Source organism: Chiloscyllium punctatum, chromosome 52 (assembly GCF_047496795.1).
Source record: "Chiloscyllium punctatum isolate Juve2018m chromosome 52, sChiPun1.3, whole genome shotgun sequence".
In the NCBI taxonomy this organism is placed as follows: domain Eukaryota; kingdom Metazoa; phylum Chordata; class Chondrichthyes; order Orectolobiformes; family Hemiscylliidae; genus Chiloscyllium; species Chiloscyllium punctatum.
Window position 1 is genome coordinate 15,028,648 of NC_092790.1, and position 13,458 is coordinate 15,042,105.

At 42.8% G+C, this 13,458-nt stretch overlaps 1 protein-coding gene across 4 annotated transcripts in view; it reads right to left on the reverse strand.

The window, feature by feature from the left end:
* LOC140470724 (histone H2B 1/2-like) overlaps positions 1–13,458 on the reverse strand; it is a 698,799-nt gene that overhangs the window by 389,360 nt on the left and 295,981 nt on the right. The gene's annotated exons all lie outside the window — the stretch shown is intronic.

The window sequence follows — 13,458 nt, forward strand, 5'->3', positions numbered from 1 at the left end:
CCTCATCAGTCTTTGGATCCAAATACATGTAAATTCCAACCGAGATAACTTTTTCACTACATGATTTCAGACACTCCCAGGCTTCTCTTTTCCTAAATATTGGCACATTACACTTTAGTAACACCTTAGAAAATGTTTTACATGCGAGACTGGTTAGCAAAATAAATGTGAGGTGATGCACTTTGAAAGAAGGAATAGTAGAAGGGAGTTACTCAATGAATGGCAGGACATTAGGATGCTTAGAGAAACAGCGGGATCTTGGGGTACTTGCCCACAGAGCCCTGAAGGTGGCAGGACAGATTAATGGAGTGTAAAGAAGGACTACCAGACACTTGCCTTTACCAGTCAAGGCATCAGTTCAGTTCAATATGAATAACTTACAGCAATTTCCACCGAAGAGAATAAAACAAAGGTATTTGCTTAGGGGACTGCCCCTCCCATGCCCCAAACACTTGCACAATGTGGACAGGAAGTTCCGCAATTCAGTTCAACGGTATTGCTTCTGTAATTGTGGTCTTGTCACACTGCAGCCAATGAGACTGACTGAGGAGGGGAAGGTCCAACTAGCAATCCTTGGAGCATCGAGGCCTTCTGAAAGCTGCTTTTGTCAAAAGAGTTCTCTGCCATTTTGCGCATTACAAAAAACCCCAAAATAACCTCAGAGGTTTGAGACAACTGGCATGATTTAATATTCTTTTAATATCACAGCACTCAATATGACATTCACGTTGTCTGGGTGTCAATATCAATGTCATTTCTTTTGCTTCATTTGCAGATGTGAGTTTCAAAAGAAGAAATTCACATTATTCTATTGGCTGCCCAGTACCCCCATTGGGCATGGTTTATGTCTATTATTGTTTAGAGAGATGGCTACGGCTGTCTTTGAAGCACATGTAACAAAGGTTACATGTAACGAGGGGGCGGCACGGAGGCAGCAGTGCTAACCACTGTTAGCACTGCTGCCTCACAGCGCTAGAGACCCGGCTTCAATTCCTGACTCAGGTGACTGACTGTGTGGAGTTTGCACATTCTCCCCGTGTCTGCGTGGGTTTCCTCTGGGTGCTCCGGTTTCCTCCCCCTGTCCAAAGATGTGCAGGTTAGGTGAATTGGCCATGCTAAATTGCCCGTAGTGTTAGGTAAAAGGGGTATGGGTGGGTTGCGCTTCGGCGGGTCAGTGTGGACTTCTTGGGTCGAAGGGCCTGTTTCCACACTGTAAGTAATCTAATTGGAAAAAATCTAAGTTATATTAAAAACAAAGATCCTTTTTGCATGGTTGTGTTCAGAGAACAAATAGAGGAAAACGGAGTCCCAAAACATCAATAAGCCAATGATATTTTCTGAACTGACATGTTATACAGTTTTACCAATTCACAACAAGCATAAAGAAAAGCAGCAGATGCAGTGAACTTGGGACCTCGAACCTTCTCTACATAATAATTATGATGATTTTTGTTCTGATTGTTCATTATACAGAACGTTTCTGCCATGCAATAACAATTCGTATTGTTACAATGAAGTCATCAGGAATGTAAATGGAATGTTAGTCATTGCTTCAAGGTGATTGGAGTATTAGAGTAGAGAAGTCTTCCTGTAATTGTACAAGATGCTTCGGAAGACCTCATCTGGAGCACTGTGAGCAGTTTCGCTCCTCGTATGTAAGGGAAAAAGCGATTTCATTGGAGTGTGCTCATCTAATCCCCACATTGTGGAAACAGGCACTACGGCCCAACAAGTCTACAGTAAGCCTTCAACGAGTAACCCACCTGGACACATTCTTCCTACCTTGTATTTACCCCAAACTAATGCACCGAATATGCACATCACTGAATTGTTTGGGCTATTCAGCACAGAAAATTCCCCTAACCTGCACATCTTCGCATTGTTGGATTAACCTGCAGCACGCAGAGGAAACCATGCAGACATCAAGACAGAGTGCAAACTCCACTTGGACAGTTATTCGAGACTGGAATTGAACCAGTGATCCCTGGCACTGCGAGGCAGTAGCGCTAACCACTGAGTGGCCGTGCTGCATGGTTCACTATGCTGATCCCCGGTATGAAAGAATTGACTTATTAGCAAAGGTTAAACAATTTGGGACTCTAGTAACTGGAGTTTAGAAGAATGAGAGTTGATCTCATCGAAACATATAGGATGTAGACAGGGTCAATGCTGAGAAGATGGCTCCCCCTCGTGAGAGAGTCTAGAACAAGAGGGCACCGTCTCACAGTAAAGGGATATTAATTGAGAACTGAGATGAGGATGAATTTCTTCTCTCAAAGATTTTAGGGTTTTTGGAACTCCTTGCTAGAGATAGTTGTGTTTAGGGCAGAGTACTTGTGTATAGTTGACGCAGAGGCTGAGGCAGATAGATTCTTAATCTGTCGTGGAATCAAAGGGCAGGGAAATGGATCTGAACAATGTCGGATCAGCCATAGTCCTATTGGATGGCAGAGCAGGATCGAGGAGCCAAATGACCTACTCCTGTTCCTATGTCTTATGACATGAAAACTAGTTTCTTGTGACATACTCATCAGTGACAGAGCTTCCAATGCTTTCTGTGGTTAACAATTCCAAAGATTAGCAAATCTACCCACTCCACAACAACGAGTAAAAATTCCTTTCCATCCTCATCGTAAATGAGGGGCGACATGTTGTTCAGTGGATAGCACGGCTGCCTCACATCGCCAGGGACCTGGGTTCGATTCCCAGCTCGGGCACCTGTCTGTGTGGAGTTTGAACATTCTCCCTGTGTCTGCATGTGTGTCCTCCAGTGCTTCGGTTTCTTGCCCTACAGTCCACATATGTGCAGGTTAGGTGAATTGGCCTGCTAAGTAGCCCGTAGTGTGAGGCGAATTAGTCAAGGGTGTATATATAGGGGAATTGCCTGGGTGCGTTACGCTTCAGAGGGTCGGTGTAGACTTGTTGGGCTGAAGAGCCTGTTCCCACAATGTAGGGAATCTAATCTAAATTGACCCCATTCCTGCTCTCTAGCTCCATAGTTCTCAAATATATATTCTTTGATTAATAACCTGATGCATCTTAGCTACGTTGTGAATAGGCCCAATCTACAAAATGCAAAATCTGATATTCCAATCCAGCTTTTTGACAAAATTTAGCATTCAACTTGCTTCTTACAAATCATGCAGTGCTTTTTTTTTAAATACAGTGTTCCTTTCCACGTGTACTGCCAGATTCTTCTGTATCATAATGGTATTATATCTCGACAGAGTTAATATAGAGCCCTATGTCATTTCCTCAGGGTCTTGTGTTAAAATCCTTCCATGACAGATGGTGAAATTTGAACTCAGTAATAATCTGGAAATCAGAGCTAATGACATCCATGAAACCACTGTAGATTGCTGGGGAAAGACCCATCTGGCTCACTCATTAATGTCCTTCAGGGAGGGATATCTGCCTAACCTGGTCTGGGCCTATGTGTGACTCCAGGCCACTGTAATGCAGTTGACTCTTAAGAGCCGTCTTGGTAATTAGTGATGGGCAATAAATGCTGGAACAGACAGCGATACTCACATCCCATGAATGAATAAAAGAATCTCAATCTGTTCCCCACCCGAAACATACCCTGATTGTTACATCATACTAACGAATTCAATACAGGTCGTCCTTCTATAATACGATGCTTGCAATCTTGTGCAATGCCACCATATAGAAAAAATGCTGTTTAGAAACAGTGCTTAAAGTCTTGGAAATGTTATCACGTAACAGCGAATGCAGGTTTTAACAGTTTGTGCTTCAAAAGCCGTGTCCCTAATTTTTCAATTGCATCACAGCAAATTCGCATTGATGAAATGTGCATTATGCCAGAACGACCTTACTCCGATTTTCTCACGTTAAAATCTGTTTTTCTTCTTTGCCTTTTCAATTCATCTTTCATTAATTCAGTGAATCAACATTTAAAGCTTCCCACAACTTGTTATCCTCAGCTAAGTTATTAAAGAACAAAGCTTTTTGCTACAATACACGAAATCCATTTATCCAGCTCATGACATTAAGTGTACTCAGTACTGACCCTTGTGGCAGACCACTTGTTACAGCTTTTCAATCGGATAATGACCCAGTTCTCTGATCACACTTAAGAAAACAATTAAGAAAGCTGGCCTTTATATCGAGAGGATTGGAGTACAAGGACTCAGAAGTAATGCTGCTGTTATACAAAACCTTGGTCGAAGTCCACTTGTCGTAGATCTGGGCACCACACCTGAGTAAGAATAGATTGGCCTGGGAAGTATTACAATGCAGGTACATAAGAATGATACCTGGATTTCAGGGATTAGGGTATGAGGAGCGATTAAATAAATTAGGCTCAATCTCTCCAGACTCTGCAAAGTTAAAGTGTGATTTGATTGATAACTTCAAGATATTAGAAGGAAAAGACAGGCTGGATAAAGGGAAACTATTTTTCCCCAGGGGCGGCATGGTGCCTCAGTGATAAGCACTGCTACCTCACAGCAACAGGGATTTGGGCTCGATTCTGGCCTCGGACGATGATCTGTGAGGAGTTTTCACACTCTCCCCACGTCTGCGTGGGTTTTGTCCCACAGTGCGAAGATGTGCAAGTTCAGTGAACTGGCCGTGCTAAATTGCCCATAGTGTTCAGAGATGTATTGTTTAGGTGCATAGTGCAGGGATAAATGTTGGGGAATGCATTTGGCTGGGATACTCTTCGGAGTGGTTGGTATGGTCTTGTTGGGCTGAAGGGCCTGTTTCCACACACTGTTGGTGGGATTACAGAGCTAGGTAAGGCATAGTCTGAGAATGAGGGCCAGATCATTCAGGAGAGATGTTAGGAAGCACTTTGCGACACAAAGGGTGGTAAAGATTTGGAACACTCTTCCGCAAGCAGTAGTGGATCAGTTGTTAGCTTTCAGCCTGAGGGAGATATATTTTTGTTAGGCAGAGTTTCCATTTGGAGTTAGGCCACGGGTCAGCCACAATCTCATTAAATGGTTGAGAAGATTCAAGGGGCTGAGTGGGCTACTCCTGCCGTCCACCCCTTCCTGTTTCCTAAATAACAGTTTGATCACTGGCAGAGGGGGAAACTGACAGAGGGGTGGAGATGCCAAAATAAGACAAGGACCTGCGGGCGCTGCCAATCTGAAGCAAGAGCAGAAAGTGTTGGGGAAAGTCAACAGGCCCTGCAGTGATTGGTTTTAGAGAAAACAGAGTGAACATTGAGTCCAGCGACACTTTTTCAGAACCAGAGATGGGGATAATGCTAAGAGAAAAACAAGGGGAAATCAAAGAAATTGGTGACTGCTGTTAACAGGGAATGTCAACCTCACCCCAAGACCTAGATGGGTTACTTTCAACACTGCTAGCCATTGTATATTCCTCATCATCTCTGTCTTCTAGCTTGTCTTCCTCCTTGGCTTTCGATTGAGGAGCCCTTTCTCTGCCTACCTCTTTTCCCTCTCTCTGGATAACACCTCCATCTAGCTTTCATATTCCCCTTCCCTGAAAGCCTGACTACATTTTTGTAAAGGATTTTAAATCTGAGGAAGGGCCACAAACTCAAAATGTGGGCCACTAACTCGAAATGTTAACTCTTTATCTCTCTCTCTCTCTCTCTCTCTCTCTCTCTGTCACTCTCTCTCTCTATCCATCTATAGCACTCTCTCTCCACAGATGCGTCTAGACCTGTTATGATTCTCGAACACTTTACATTTAACACCTCTGATGGTAAGTCTTTTGACCTCTCTCCCCAAATGCTACCAGACCTGCTGAGTTTCACGTGTAAATCCAATTGTTCCAATATGTATCCAGTTAGATTTATCTTGACTGATGTTTTATGTCTGTGTCCCCTTTGATCATTTCTTTTCAACTGTTGTCACTTTTTTAAAATTTTAGTGTTTTTATTATCACTGCTGCCTCACAGTGTCAGTGATTGGAGTTTGATTCCTACCATGGGCGACTGGCTGTTTAGAGTTTCACATTCTCCCTGTGTATCCCCAGGTCAGATGAATCGCCTGTGCTAAATTTCTGATAGTGTTCACGGAAGTAGAGGGGAACCTCGATTATCTAAATGAGATGGGCGGGCACTATTTTCTTTGCTTAATCGATTAAATGCCTTTCCTATGGGTCTCTGAGTTTTTAAATTCTGCTCCCCATTCAGGAGAATGAAGTAGAACACAGCGCATAAGCTCCTGCCACCAACACCGCCTCCCACCCACCACTCCAGTCAACTCGCTCCAACACCATCCTCCGCCACCCAACACCGCCCCCTCAACCATCCAACACCACTCCCCGCCTCCGCCCGCAGCCCGGCCAACACCGCCCATTTCTTCCAGCCGTGTCCAACACCGCCCCCACGTCCCAGCCCCATCCAACAATGCCCGCCACCACCCAACCCCGTCCAACACCGCCCCCGCCCTCAACCCCATCAAAACTCTCCCCCCGCCCGCCCCCATTCCCGTCCAGCACTGCCTCCGCCCCATGCCCACACCCCATCCCCGTCCAAAACTGCCCCTGCCCCTCTCCGGGACAGCCAGGCTGGACACCAACAATAAGACTGCTGCTGCTGCCTTTGTGGGATATGTCTCCAAATAGCACTCACGCACAAAAACACACACACACACACACACAAAAGTTTACTGCAAATTTTTGACAGGTTCCACCTCTGCCCTGTACAGGACAATGTTGGTCAGATTATCTGGGGAAGTGGGGGGGGGGGGGTGGGGTTGGGTTAAACCCTTCGGTAGAACACCAGGGAAAGTGTGGGGAGACAGAGAGAATGGGATATCAAACATTTGGAGACGGTGCCTGCATAATCACTGTAAACAAAAGACGCCATCACTGTTGGAAGCGCATCTTTGGTTAATGTTTCTATTGGGACCTCGAGATCTCCATCAGATAATCTGACTTTTGGATAATTGGTATTCAGTTAATCGAGGTTCCTCTGTCTAGGCTAGTTGCATTACTCAGAAGTAAATATAGGGTAGGGGGAATGGGTCTGGGTGGCTTACTCTTCAGAGGACCGATGCGGACTTGTTGGGCTGCAGAGCCTGTTTCCACACTGTAGGAATTCAATTATGAAAAAGTCAATTTAATTTTTCTGTCACTAATTGCATCCTCGTGAATTCCATAGATTCTCACAAGAGGAAGCAAAGCCTAAAAATTAGAGACAGACTGTTCAGCCGAGATTATGGGAATTATTTTTTAAAAATTGTTTGTGGGATGTCGATACCACTGGCTGGGGCAGCATTTATTACCCAGAGAGCAGTTCACGATCAACTGCATGAACGGTCATCTGGAGTCACGTGTAGGCCATGCAAGTAAGGACAATAGATGTTTTTCCCTGGAGGATATTACTGAAACAGATCGATTTTTTTCCTGGCAGTCAGCATTAGTTTCATGATCATCATTATACTCTTAATTCCAGGTTATCACTGAATTCATTTTCAACCCTCTGCCATGGCAGGATTTAAATCCAGCTTCCAGATCATTACCTGGGTATCAGGATGAACAGTCTATCGAAAATGCACATCACACTATGTGTGGGTGAATTATGGAACTGCCTTCCACAAACCATTTTTGATGCTGGTTGATTTATTTTATTTATATCACAGAGACATAATTTTTTGTTAAGTAGAGGTATTAAAGAGTTAGGGACCAAAGGTAGCTCTATGGAGTTGGGTAACAGATTACTGGCAGAACTGGCTGGAGGGCCTGAATGGCCTACTCCTGTTCCTTTGATATTCTAACATCTGCTATTTGTTTTTATTTTAATTTTTTTTTTAGGAATTTATCAGTCTATTATTTTCTCTATATTTCTTGTGTATCTAAATGCTTTCGCATGTTTGGAAGCTTTTTGTCATACGTTGTAGTCCCCTAATTCTCTAGTGTACATAAATCTTTTCAGCACTGAACATCGTTGGCATCTACTTTTCCAAACATCCCTTGAACCAGAAATGAAAATGTTGCTGGCCTCACTCTCATACTGCAGCCTGACCTATCTTCTGAGTGCAGAATGAGGCCCCCGGGGGAAATCTTGCTGTATTTCAACTTCTGGCAATGCTCCAAAGTAACTTTGAGGATTAAGGGAACCAGGGGTGGATAACCGCTGTATCAGTGGATGGAGAGTGGGATGTGGGTTGAATTAATTCATAGGATGAGTTTCAGGAAGCAACATGACAGAAGTAGACTGCAACCGTGGAGGCGAGTGTACAATGGTTGTTATGTTTTCACGTCCATGTACACGCAGGGCTCTTCCCTGACGACTGAGGTTGATTCATTTTTATTCATATGGTCCATGTTCAAGACTGCATAAGTAACTCCTTCACATTTCTTGTCATTCACATCGGAATACTCGCCCTGCATTCAGCAAACATGCAAAATGGTGTTTGTAAAGTATACGGTGATATCTTGCACTTCTGTTACTCGTGAAAGTTTGTTTGTAAATTTGCCTATCGATTTGCTTCCTGTCAATCCCTTTCACACCAACCCTACACACTGTTCTTTATTTTTGTCTTTTCAGTCTCTCAATTTGCATGAGGATTCCAGAAGTTATTGTTGGTAAGTTTGCGGATGACGCCAAAATTAGGGCTATTTGTGAAGAAGGTTATCTAAGAGTACAATGATATCTAGATTAGATGGGACAATAGGCCAAGGAGTGGCAGATGAAGTTTAATTTGGAGAATTTTTCTAAGGTATTCCAGGGTAGGACTTACACAGTTAATGGTACGGTCCTAGGAGTGTTCCCGATCAGAGGATCTTCCGGGTGCAGGTACGTAGTTCCATGTAAGTGACGTCGCTAGTATACAGGGTGGTGAAGGTGTTATTTGATACAATTGCCTTCATTTGCCAGAATATAGGAATTAGGTCATCATGTTGCATCTGCACAAGATGTTGATGAGGTCATTTTTAGAATACTATGTATAATGTTGGCCGCCCTGTGATAGGAAAGATATTATTAAATTAGAAAGTGTAAAGAAAAAAGAAATCCAAGAATGTAACCAGAATTCGAGGGTTGAGTTATAGGGAGAGGCTGCATAGGCTGGGACGTTTTTCCCTGGAGCGTCGGAGATTGAGGGGCAACCTTATAGAGGTTTGTAAAATCGTGAGGGGCGGAGTTCATGAGAATAAACAAGGTCTTTTCCCCAGAACCGGGGAGTCCAAACCCAGAGGGCATAGCTTTAAGGTCAGATGGGAATGATGTAAAAGGGAGCTAAGGTGGTTTGTATATGTAATGAATTGTCAGAGGAAGTGGTAGAGATGGATAGAATGACAAAGGTTGAAAGACATTTAGACAGTTATATGAATAGGAATGCTTTAGAGTGATATGGGTCAAATACAGGCCAATGGAACTAGCTTGGTTTAGGCAATCTCGTTGACATGGACAAGTTGGGCAAAAGGGTCTGTGTACATGTTGTACAATTCTATGAATCACGCTTTTCAATGTGCTTCCTATGTTTATCTCTACCTCCATATTTCATTGCCATAGCCCTCATTCTCACGACCACTTGCCCAATTATCCCTCGATTCTGTGTTGAATTTGTGCATCCCTCTCTATTTCACTCTCTCTGTTAATCAATCTATACTTGTCCTAAACTTCCTCAAACCCCGAGTATAATTTTTTTTATCCCATGACTCTCTCTCGAAATCTAATCAGACTTTGTGTAGCAAGAAAATAAAAGTGATTTAAGTTTGATTAATAATTGAGTGCTTACCGTGGGATTGTAATAGATCAAATTGACGTTGCCACCTGTGATAAAGGAAGCACAGAAGTTGAGTTTTTCTCTGCCTGTATTAGGAGTGACACTCATTAGTTCATGTTGTCAACTGTTTGTGTGTGCTTATTCCTGATGCCCATTGAAATATAGGCCCAATTTTTTTTAATTGTAGCCCCAATCTTACTTTGTAGAGAGAGAGAGAGAGAGAGAGAGAGAGAGAGAGAGAGAGAGAGAGAGACTTCTGGTGTTTCAACCAGCTGGTTACCACACCGAAGAGGAGGGAAACATTGAGATGGATAGTTCTCAGGCAGCGTTGAAATTGAACCCACATTATTGGTGGCACCCACCAGTCATTACAGCGAATCTCCTTTGCATAGCCTTCGATCTATTAAATGATGATAATTTTTATTTATTGGATCTATAATCTCTCAACCAGGATGATTCCTGGGATGGCGTTATTGTCTTATGTGTTAAAAATATTGCGACTCTACTCACTGGAGTTTAGAATCGCATTAGATTAGATTACCTCCAGTTTGAAACAGGCCTTTCGGCCCAACAGGTCTACACCGACCCTGCGAAGAGCAATCCACTCAGACCCATTCCCCCTGACTGATGCACCCAACGCGACAGGCAATTTAGCATGGCCAAGTTACCCAACCTGCATATCTTTGGACTGTGGAAAGAAACCAGACCACACGGGGGAAGCCCGCAGAGACAGCTGACCACGGCTGGAATCTACCCTGGGTCCCTAGCGCTGTGAGGCAGCAGTGCTAACCATTGAGCCACCGTGCTGCTGGGAGAGCTTTGTATGTTGGGAGAATGTTTCCCCCTCATTGAAGCGTCACGGACCAGAAGGTACAGTCTCAGAATCAAAGGGTGTCAATGGATGACTGAGATGAGCAAGATTGTCTTCTCTCGGACGTTTTGGTGTCTTTGGAACTTCTTACCACAGAGAAATGCGTGAGTGGGCAGAGTCCTTGTGTATGTTTAAGGCTGAAACAGATACATTCTTGATTAATCAGTGAACGAAGTGGTTGTGAGAGATGTCGGATCAGCCATGGTTCTAGGAGCCGAATAGCTGACTACTGTTGTCCGTTCATATGTTCCTATGATCCAAATGAATATTCCCAATCTCACGGTTCCAGATAAATTCTGAACATGTTCTGTAAGTTGCATCTTGCCCTGTCTGTGCAAACCAGACTCCAGACGGAAACTGAAAAGCAACACAACTTGGATAGTTTTTCTTCATCCTTCACACAGAGGAAAACAAACCACACACTACTCATTGCAGGAGGGGATTAATGGTGATCAACAAGGCGAGGTCAATTTTGGCTTCGAAAGCCTATTAGAAGCTTTTAGTCAGTCGCATTTGTTTGGAATTCTTCTCACACTTCTTTTTATGGCTATTTCAGATATCCAGTGTTCATTCAGATTTTTTGTTTTGTTTTGTTTTGTTTTACTTTACGAGTTTAGAGAGTTTTCGAATGGAAACGACAGACAATAGTTTAATGGACAAAATGCCTCCGTTCAGATGGATGGATACGAGGGAATGGGATTCCCACTTTTGAAAAAATCCACTTCGACAGGATATTTGTGGGAGCTGATCAGTACCATAGCTGTTCAAGGAAAACATAGAGCGAGGTGCGCAAGTTTCCATTTGGGGAAGTTCCTAGAATCATGATTTCAAGCTGAATTCATGCATGTTATTTTGTTTCCCACACTGCAAGAGGTTAGGAGCTGGAATTGCTTCCATTTCTATAAACATAAGGTCCAATTGTGGATCTCAGGAGGGAAATGGACAAGGTACCAAAGACAATAATTGTGTGGAGATATCAGAAATTGTCATTGCGAATAGATCAAGGTATATTTACTGATAGAGACGACTGAAAAATCTTCCTGAATGATCATCATTTGTGCCTTAACTATTCTAAAGTCCCGCAAGGGCGATTATCATTTTCTTCAAATTGTTTGCCCTGTTCGATTTCCGCTGTATTCGCTATTTTCCTTTAGGAAAATATGTCTGTCTTCTTTACCTGGTCGAGCTGACATAAGGTCAAAATATAGAGAAATAGGTGATTCAACTAATTGAGTTTCATCTGCCATTCCATCATGATATATTTCTCAACTTCATTCTCCTGCCTTCTCCATTTAACCTTTGATCCTCATACCAATCAAGAAGCTATCTATCTCTATCTTAAAGACACTCAATGACATGACTTTCACAGGCGTCTGCGACAATGAGTTCCACAGATTCATCACTCTCTGGCTGAACAAAGTCTTTCTCATCTCAGTTGTAAAAGTTTATTCTTTAACACAACGTACAGGAGAAACTAAGCAAGTCTGGCAGCATCTGTGGACAGAGAGAACAGTGAACGTTAAACATTATAAAGACAGAAAGTTTTGGAGAAATTGAGTAGATGTGATAGCATCTGTGGAGAGAGATTATCAGTGCTTGTGATGTGAATGTGACTTGCCGCTTGTCAGCCCAAGCCCGGATGTTGTCCAGATCTTGTTGCATTTGAACATAGCCTGCTTCAGTAGCTTAGAAGTATCAAATGGTTCTGAAAATTTTACAGTCATGGGCGAGCGTCCTCAGTTCTGACCAGATAATGGAGAAAAGATTAGTAATGAAGCTAATAAATTAAATTCGTTGAACAAGTTTGTAGCACAAATAATTTCACCTGGGTTCTGTTCATTGAATTAAAAGGTGAAAGGGAGCTATTTTATTAAGGTGAAATATTACTAAAATATATTTCACCATTTATATAAAAAACCTGGATGTGAATATAGGAGGTACAGCCAGTAAGTTTGCCGATGACACCAAAATTGGAAGTGTAGGGAACAGCGAAGAAGGTTACCTCAGATTACAATGGGATCATGACGAGATGGGCAAATGGTCTGATGAGTGGCTGATGTATTTTCCATAAATGCGAGGTGTGCGTTTTGGAAAAGCAAATGTTAACAGGTCGTATACCCTTAATGGTAAGATCTTAGGAAGTGTTGCTGAACAAATGGACCTTGGAGTGCAGTTTCATAGTTCATTGACAGCCGAGTCCCAGGTAGATGGGATAGTGAAAGAGGCATTTATTATACTGTCCTTTATTGGCCAGTGTTGAGAATAAGAGTTGGAACGTCATGCTGTGGCATTACAGGACATTGGTTATGCCATTTCTTTGGGATATTGCGTGCAATTCTTGTCTCATTCCTGTCAGAAGGATATTGTGAAACTTGAAATGGTTCAACAAAGATTTAAAAGGATGTTGCCAGGGTTGGAAGATTTGTGTTGTAGGGAGAGGTTGAATCGACTGGGGCGACTTTCCCTGGAGCTTTGAAGGCTGAGGGGTGACCTAATAAATGATTTTAAAAATCAGGAGGAGCATGGATAGGATAAATAGGCAATATCTTTTCGCTGGGGTGGGGGAGTCCAGAACTTGAGCGCATAGGTGTATCGTGAAAGTGGAAAGATATAAAATGGACTAAAGGGGTGTGAGAAACGAACCCACTTAATCAATAATTTTCAGTCCGACCAAAGAATTCCAAAGCAGTACATTTATTTGAACATCTTTAAAGATGGGTGACTCTATGAGGAGAGTCACACCTGACAGTGAAATACAGAGTTTTTAAGTACTTTTCTGAGGGGTCTCTCGACACCCCTACACTAAGCAATAAACCTATCATAAGCATCTATTTCATTCTCTCCCCTTATTTTGTTATTCCCTGCACCCAAGCCTAATCTGATCATACTTATTAATTACCTAACTTGCTTTCC